This window comes from Heterocephalus glaber, unplaced genomic scaffold (assembly GCF_053883595.1).
Source record: "Heterocephalus glaber isolate CG9 unplaced genomic scaffold, H.glaber_assembly_v1.0 deba00001806, whole genome shotgun sequence".
Lineage (NCBI taxonomy): Eukaryota > Metazoa > Chordata > Mammalia > Rodentia > Bathyergidae > Heterocephalus > Heterocephalus glaber.
In genome coordinates this window covers 1,455,740-1,463,730 of record NW_028258481.1, presented here as the reverse complement: position 1 = coordinate 1,463,730, position 7,991 = coordinate 1,455,740, and the positions used below count along the sequence as shown (strand labels likewise).

Below are 7,991 nucleotides of genomic sequence, written 5' to 3'. Positions count from 1 at the left end.
CTTGACCGGTGTGTTCCTTCCCGGGTGATCGTCGCTGTAGTCAGCTCCTTGGAGCGTTTGGTAAGGCCCTCAGTCTTACAGCTTGGCATATATTGCCAAAAGCTACAACAACCACAAAATGATGCAAGTTGTTCATCAATTGTCATGTATTTGGACTGTGTATAAATTACATAACAGTTCAAAGCAAAGCTTTCAAAAAATGAATGAATGGCAGCCAAATTCCTGGATGTGTTTCTTTCTTGGTGGTATATATATATTTTTTTTCTTTTTTTTTTTTTGAAACAGGGACTCACTATGTAGCTTAGGCTGGCCTTGAACTCACAGTGATCCTCCTGCCTCAGCCACTCAAGTGCTGGGATATTTTTCTTTCTTGGTGGGTCTTTTTGTTGTCAAAATGTAGGCTACCTAGGCTACTTCTCAGGGACTTGAAGCCCACTTTCCCTGAAAATACTGACTCTTCACGCGGGCCTGCAGATGTGTGATGGGTGACTAGAACAGGATAAAAAGGCTTGGTGTCTTCTGTCTTCACATCTGTCTGTCCTGTTTGCTGCCCTGACCTTTGGTTTGAGTCAGTGCTACTGAGTTCTCCATGTAGATGTGTTCATCATATGAAAAATGCTTTGCCAGAACCATACAAGTTTGACTAGAGCCAGACTTAGCAGTGGTACAGTCAGGTCGAGAGGCCTCTTGCACTCACAGGGCCTTGTGGGAAGTGAGTGGATCGTGGAGGTCCTGTACTCCGCACCGAACCGTCTGCTGGTGGTTCCGCAGCTGAGTGTGCTGTTGGAAGGTGGCCTGGAAGCGTCCACCTCCCTTCCTGGCTCCTTGCTCTGCTTGCTGGCCACCATGAGCTGAGCAGCTTTCCCCGCTCCAGGCCCTTCTGCTATGCTGTTTCTGCCTGATGTGGATGAAAACTTGTGAAGTGTGAGCCAAAATAAACCTCTCTTCCTTTAAGTTGCAGGCGTCAGGTATCCTGTCCCAGCAATGAGGAACGTCTAAGACACCTGATCTTTCCTTTTCTCCTTCAGGACTAAAGACACCAGGAGCCATGACTGTAAACACCAGATCAGAAAGAGTTGGCACCTGAGTTCTTGGGAGACCTCTACCTTTTCCCCAGAAGAACATGAATATTTCCTCCTTCATTTGCTCTTCTCTCTCCCTCATTATTCCTTCCCTGTACCTGGAATTTGATCCGTGAGCATGGATCCTGGTTTTCCATTCTTTGGTCACTGAGTGAAAACTTTCTTTCGCCAGCGCTTGTCTCTCAGACCTTGGCTTTGCTGTAAAGTGAGCTTCTGGACCTATGTGTGGTAACAACATGGCATTACTTGTCTTTCACATGACAAAAAAGCCCTGAATTTATGTCTTTAGCTCCTCCGCCCCCATTAGGCCTCAAAGTGGAGACACCTTTTGGTCCATCTTTTCCTGTTTCAAACTCCTCATTCTCACCCCGTTATCTGCCCTCAGCCTGAACTCTCCTGCCTTCCTGCCTTCCTTCCTCTCTTCCTCCCTCCCTCCTTCCTTCATTTTTCTCAGGCTGGCCTCAAACTTGGGATTCTCCTGTCTCAGCCTCCCAAGTAGCTGGGATTACAGGAATGTGCGGACACACCTGGCCTGACTTATCTTTCGTAATGTATGGCCTCATCTACCCAGTCATCTGAACCAAAAGCCTTAGAGTTATCCATGGATGCTTCATTTTGAACCCCGTCAATGCTGGCATTGTCTTAATTTAAACTTGTACATTGTTGTGCTATTTTCCTACTTTCCAGGAAAGTTATTCCATCCCTGTTTTAATTTATAGACTTTCTTTTTTTTTTGGTACCGGGGATCAAACTTGGGACCTTGTGCTTGCGAGGCAGGCGGCAGAACCACTGAGCTAAATCCCCGGGTCAATTTACAGACTTTCAATCCATGGCCATAAGCCTGGGCACATAAACCAGGCCTGGCCAGCCATAGTATTTCATTTGTGCAGCACTAATAACTTGTTTACCAGATGGCACATGACCCAAGCAAGGTCATTTATGGAACATCCCCGGGCTCTATGATCCTCCTGCCCCAGCCTCCCAAGTAGCTGAGATTACATGCATGTGCCACTGTCCCTACCTCCTCCCTCAATTTTTATGTGGGCTCATTGGGTAGGTCTAAGAACTCAATGCCGAGTGCTGATTAACAAGAGAAAAGGATACAATTTTACTCACTTTACAAGTACATGGGCATTGTAAGCGAGCCATGGCAGTAACACACTTGGCTCTCCACATTGTCAGAATTTACTGGAACACAATAAAATTCATAAGCTACACTGGCTTTCTTAGCCTTGTTAGGCTGAGCACTCAAAGTTCACTTGGTAACCGTGAGCTTGGGGACCTTAGTTATGAATTCCTTGCTGATAATCTGTAACACTGGCGGCCACACCCCAGGTAATAGTGGGTTAGAGAAAGGCGGAGAAGGGTTCACAGGGGCCACGGGATGGGGCGTGCGCGTCGCAGGCGGCTGGATGAGGTCAGGGCCAGGCGGGGCTTCTCCCGAGAGGGCGTGTGCCATTCTCAGGAGTGCGGGGTTGGTTCAAAGCCTGAGTGTGGACAGCAGGCGGCTCGAGTGGGCAGCGTGGAGCAGGGAGACGGAGCTCCGCTGACTGGGGAAGAGGGCTGGAGCTCTCGGCCTGCCGGCCCTGTGCTGCGTTCACTGGGTGCAGCGCCGCTGTGCCCAGTGTTGGGTGCCTCTCCCGTGTACGACCCAGCAAGGTTGCTGGTTCGCTGGGCTGGGGTGTCCAGTAAGCTGCGGCCTGGTTTGGTCTGACATAACTTAGACATGCCGATTTTTTATTAGGAAGATTAATTTATTTATCAATTTATGCCTCAATTGTGCTGTGCAGCTGGGAGTCTTTTTCTGATGTTTGGTGCGTCCAGCACCTGGTGACTGTTGTAGCCGTTTCAGAGAAAAGAATCATGCCATGAAAATGTCCAAATTAAAAGTCCTTGTTAGCCGGCGACCAAGGATGAGCTTGGGCTCCCATCTTCCTTGGTACCAGTCAAGCAGGGAAGCCCAGTTTTTAAAGGGAAAACCACACAATAGAATGTCATGATCTCGTCTTTGAGCAAGCACAGGGTACAGAAGCAAATTGCAAGATAGATTAAAATCCAATATTTGGGATCCAGCAGGAAATTCTTGCCTTTATGGGTAAGGCCACAGTATAACATGTCCTGTCTTTGTTCTTTTTTGTGGTACCAGGGTTCGAACCCAGATCCTTGCGCTTGTGAGACAGGCGGTAGAACCACTGAGCTACATCCCCGGCCCGGCTGTCCTTTGTTCTTAAACACAAGGTAAGCTAGGTGCTGGTTAACTTATCACTTTGAACAAGCAGCAGGAGGAAAGGGCTAAAGTTCTTGTGCAGGCTATTGGGGGTTTCTGGTTAACTCGCTTACTTCAGTGGTGATCGTTTGTACACGAGTCACCAAGTTGTTCTGCCTCAGCACTTGCAGGCAAAGTGGAATAAACTGCTGCCATAAAGTGGGGTTGCTCAGGGCAAGGCACAGCCCTGTTCTGCACGGAGGAATTCACAGCAAGGTCAGGTGCAGCTTGCTCTTCCCAGTAAGGGCTTCCCCAGAGAGGCAGCACGTTCCAGAGAAACGACCAAAAGATACAGCTTTTATATTTCTCAGACGGAGAACCAGGAGTCTGTGAAGGAATGATATTAAAAATAGACTTGTGATCGCTTCTCGGCCTTTTGGCTAAGATCAAGTGTAAAAATAGACTTGTGGCCTAGCTGAGGAAAGGCTAGGGATGTCGCTACGAGAGATGGCCCCTGGGAGACAAAGGTAATCCAGAGTTTGCTTGTTCTGGTTCACTGCGGTCCCCGTCACCAGTCGCTAGTGGTCAGGACTATTTCCCAGCCTTGGCACTGAAGCCACCTGAGTCCTGGTCACATGGCCACTTCTTGAACCAGCTAGTCTTGCCAAACAAATGGAAGGCCTGGCCTGGTGTATGTGCTTAGGTGAGAAGTGATGGCCAGACCGCATCTAGCAGCCACCTGGGGCCACGCGCTGTGTGTTCTCAGAAGCACGAAGTGGACACTATGGACCTTTGCTGGGCATGTTCGGTTTCAGCTGCCAAGCTAAACGGCATCTGGGAAATCCCACCTCAGCACCTGGGCCCAGCCAATCGGCTGAGCTGTGTGGTCAGATGGAAATATCAGCCAATGAATACCCCTTGTTTGCATATGGGTCCTGGATGGGAGTTTTTCCTGTGAGTCCGAGTCCCTCTTTTGTTCCTTCTGTCTTGCGTTCATTTTGTACCAAAGACTGCATCTCCCGGTTTACAAACTGCTATTTCAAACTGTTGAAATAAAGCCTCACTTTTTTTCCCTTAAAGTTTTTTTCCTGGTGAAGCTTGTTGAACAATTTGTGCTTTCTTCTCCTCCGGTTTTCTTTATAAAATACTCTGGCTCCTTGGCTCTGGTGGACATTTTCCCATCCCCTCTAGCCATGTTAGGGAATTTGTCCCAGGACCAGTCCTCTCATTTTTGGCCAGCATTTGTAGTGGCTGCCCATTGGCAAGGAAAAGGATTAAAACCCTTAACAGTGGAACTTCAGCTGCAGCCAACCAACAACAAAAGGGCTCAGTGAAAGGCATCTCGCTCTCAGGCAGTCGTAAGACAGCACCAAAGCTTTTGATGTAAAAGGGCCCATTCATTCCTCCCAGAGAATTGACCCAGTTTCCTAAAAATATGTGTAGATCTCCTTTTCACCTTCTCATCTAAAGCTAGAGGCCAGAGGAAGTCTTGTCAAAACTGCCTCGGTAAGGTAAACGTAATATTAAACACAATACAGGCTCTCCCTGGGGGATCTACAAGGCGTTAAATGATCCAGAAAGGTATCTACGTGATAATCACATTGTGCTGTCTCAACCCTTTTTCCAGATTCTCCAGCCTTCACAAAAACCCAGTCTTTTGCCTTGGCTGCATGGTTTCTCTCTTGGAAACTCCCTCTGTCCCCCTTGGCAGGATTTGTGACCAAAGTAAACTCTTGTGTTTTCTACATTCCCTGTCTATTGTAAATTCTTTTGCTGCCCAGGTCACCAGCCCTCTGTACCCTGTCTTGCATGGCGGCATCCTTAACAGCTTAGTAAACCCTTTTATTTCAGAGATCTCTTGGTCTTAAAATTTTGATTTACCCACAGCTACCATGAGATCAGTCCTGGAGGATGATGCCCCCAATGCCCAGCACTTCCCAGTCTCTCCTGTAATGAAGAGAGTCGCGCAACGGAGCTCTGTCGAAGCCAGTGGGTCTAGACTTCGCTGGCATCACAATCACATGGAGGCAAAGTGCAGATTGCCAGGTGCAGCCCCGGCTTCTGTTATTCAGCAGGGAACTCATCCATTCTGAGGTGAGAACTCTCTTCTTCATGGGACCCAAAGTAGCCTAGGAAGTCAGGAAACTTGTGCCCAGTTTAGTTTTCCTCTTTTCATCCAAGTGCCTGATGGATGGCGAATGAGCCTCTTTTGTTTCTTCAGTGCTGAGTGTTAGAGGCTTAATTCAGGGCATCTGTGTGGGTAGGCTGGGAAGGATGGCAACTGTACAGTAATTTACAGGGCTGATGAAGATCTCAAAAAAGGGGCAGCTATTCCAGAAGGTACCTACCATCCAGGTTGCCCTCCCACCTTAGTGTCACCAAGGAAAAACCTGAACAAATCCATCCGCCTCACTAGCTCTAAATTAAAATTTAAAAATGACTGGTTTGGTGGTCATGCAGCTGGGTGCTCCACTGTAGTCTTCGTGCAGAGCAGGCTGTATGCTGCTCCGAGTCACTCACGTCATGCAGAACAGTAGCTCTTGGGCTGTGGCTGCGAGGGACTCCATCCTACCTAGTGACCCTCTGATCCGAGTCACTCCACTGCGACAGTGTTAGCACAGGTTATGTGGCCTGGGGTGGTTCCTATGATGAATGGACAACAGGATGCAGCACATGATGGCAAGGAAACTGGCAAAAGCTGTTAAGGCAAAAGTATACTCAGAATGAAAAGGAAAATGGTGTGAGCACTGAGGTGTAGTAGGGTGTAGGGGTTTAAAAGTCTTTAAGGTGCCTCCTATTGGGGTCCTGCAGAGCATAATAGACAGCACAATGGACAGGGTGCTGAGTTCTGTCTGCTGGGTCTACTGCAAGTGTGCCTCCCCTAATTCACTCTGTTATTACTGTATGTATAAGATGCATACAGTATCCATGTGCATGAACCTTCAGTGAGCTCCAGGGGAAGGAAGATTATTACAGGTCATGCATAGGGGTCCAGGGCGGTCTTGTGTGCCTGAGTCTTGGTTTGGAATTTTCCCAGGCATTCTTGGGGTCTTTGTTTCCTCTATTTCAACCACTATGTGGTAAGTCCTAGGAGAGGGTCAAAGGTTGGCTCTGGGGCATTGCCCATGTTTAGGTGAGTGGAGGCTAGCAGTCCTGAAGCCCTCAGTTGTACGTCTTCGCTATTCCCCCTTGAGAGACCTGGTCTCCACAAGTCTTTAAGGTGTGCTAAGGGTGGACTGTCTGTCTTCTATATCTGCTTCCTCCTGAGTGGAAGTATTAACCCTGCTGGATCCTGCAGGACCAGAGAACAGTATTCCACCACAGAGGATGCATTGACGAGCTCTAGATATGACAGTGGGTTTTGGTTCTTGGCTTGAATCGTCATCTGTAGTTTGACAGCTGTGAAAGAGAAGAACCAAATTGACTAAGAGATTTAAGTGTACTTGCTCTGAAGAATGAGACTATGAGAAGCATTAACAAAGGCTCCACTAAGGGAAGTAGCCGGGATCTTTGGGCCACTTCCAGATCTTTGACCAGGACTCCACGACTCAGACAGTTCCGGTGGATCTTAGAAGCTTGGTCAGCTAGCTGTCCTGCTGTGTCTCTCACTATCCAGACTGACTGATAGAAAGACAACATTCACTGCTCATCACTGCCATAGAGACCATCTCAAGCTACCAAAGTGGATCCCAGGCTGAAGAAAAACAAGAACAGGGCAAAAGAAATCATTCTGTAACTGCGGGCAAGGATCTCAGCGGTGACATCACAGTGTTAGTTGTGACAAGCAAGAGAGCAGAGGAACTAGCCACACCAGACACACAGGGCAAGCCACACTCCCATGGGGCAGATTTTCACTTTCCACTTGGGCGGAGCAAACAAGTCTACTTATCTGACTTAGCAGATTCATTGATGTTTTTCTTCCTAAAAGAAGTCTGAGGGTTCACAGTGTACAGGCTTGGCGGTTTCTTCCCTTCACTTTCTGGTGCCCCAAGCAGTATGGGTTTTACCCTGGACGGGCAAATCCAGTTGTCTGTCTCTTGCCCCAGGACAGTGTGGTTAAGAGGGTTGTGTACGGGCCTTTCCATCTGGGGCGAGTTGGTCCTGGGGCCTCTTGTCTTTCTAGGCCTTGATCAGAACCTGGTTGCCAGGGTGGACCTTGGCTGACAACTGTTAGTCCCTGGTAGTAGAAGCATCTTGTTTCCATGTTCCTGGAGGGCCTGTTGGGAATTTCCCAGATGGATGCTGTGTTGGAGGAGGTAGGAAGTTAGATGTCAGGAATGGTTTCCCACACAGCATTTCGAACAGTTTGGAGATGGTATTTGATTCCCAGAGCTTTGGGAGCTCCCTGTGTAACCTGGGAAGTAAAGAAGGGCCCACTTTTTCTCTGGATAGATCAATGTAGTCTGAAGAGGCATTACTTCCTTGAGAAGGACTCTTACCACCTCCAGGGGTTCATTCTGACATGGCAGGGAAGGCCTCTACCTACCCAGTAAAGATACGTATGCACTACACGCACAGAGGGAAGTGGGTAAAACCTACTGCATTTGCCAGTCTTCCCCAGGGGAGGTCCTGCACTGTTGTGTTGGTTCAAGCAGTGGGAATGGATGGGACTGTGGATTGTGGAGGATGCAGATAGGGCAGGCTTTACAGAGATTACAATGTTTTGGACTCTGAGTCCTGTAAAAGGCCTATGTGCTATAGTG

General features: G+C 48.3%; 1 long non-coding RNA gene across 3 annotated transcripts in view; it reads left to right on the top strand.

The window, feature by feature from the left end:
• The first annotated feature begins 589 nt into the window (after window positions 1–589).
• The window catches only part of LOC110347398 (uncharacterized), a 32,327-nt gene continuing 24,925 nt past the window's right edge, over window positions 590–7,991 (top strand). For all 3 annotated transcript variants that reach the window (XR_015448318.1, XR_015448319.1, XR_015448320.1), the window contains exons 1-2: window positions 590–3,320; window positions 5,176–5,382. This is a non-coding gene — a long non-coding RNA (uncharacterized LOC110347398). The remainder of the gene's footprint in view (window positions 3,321–5,175; window positions 5,383–7,991) is intronic.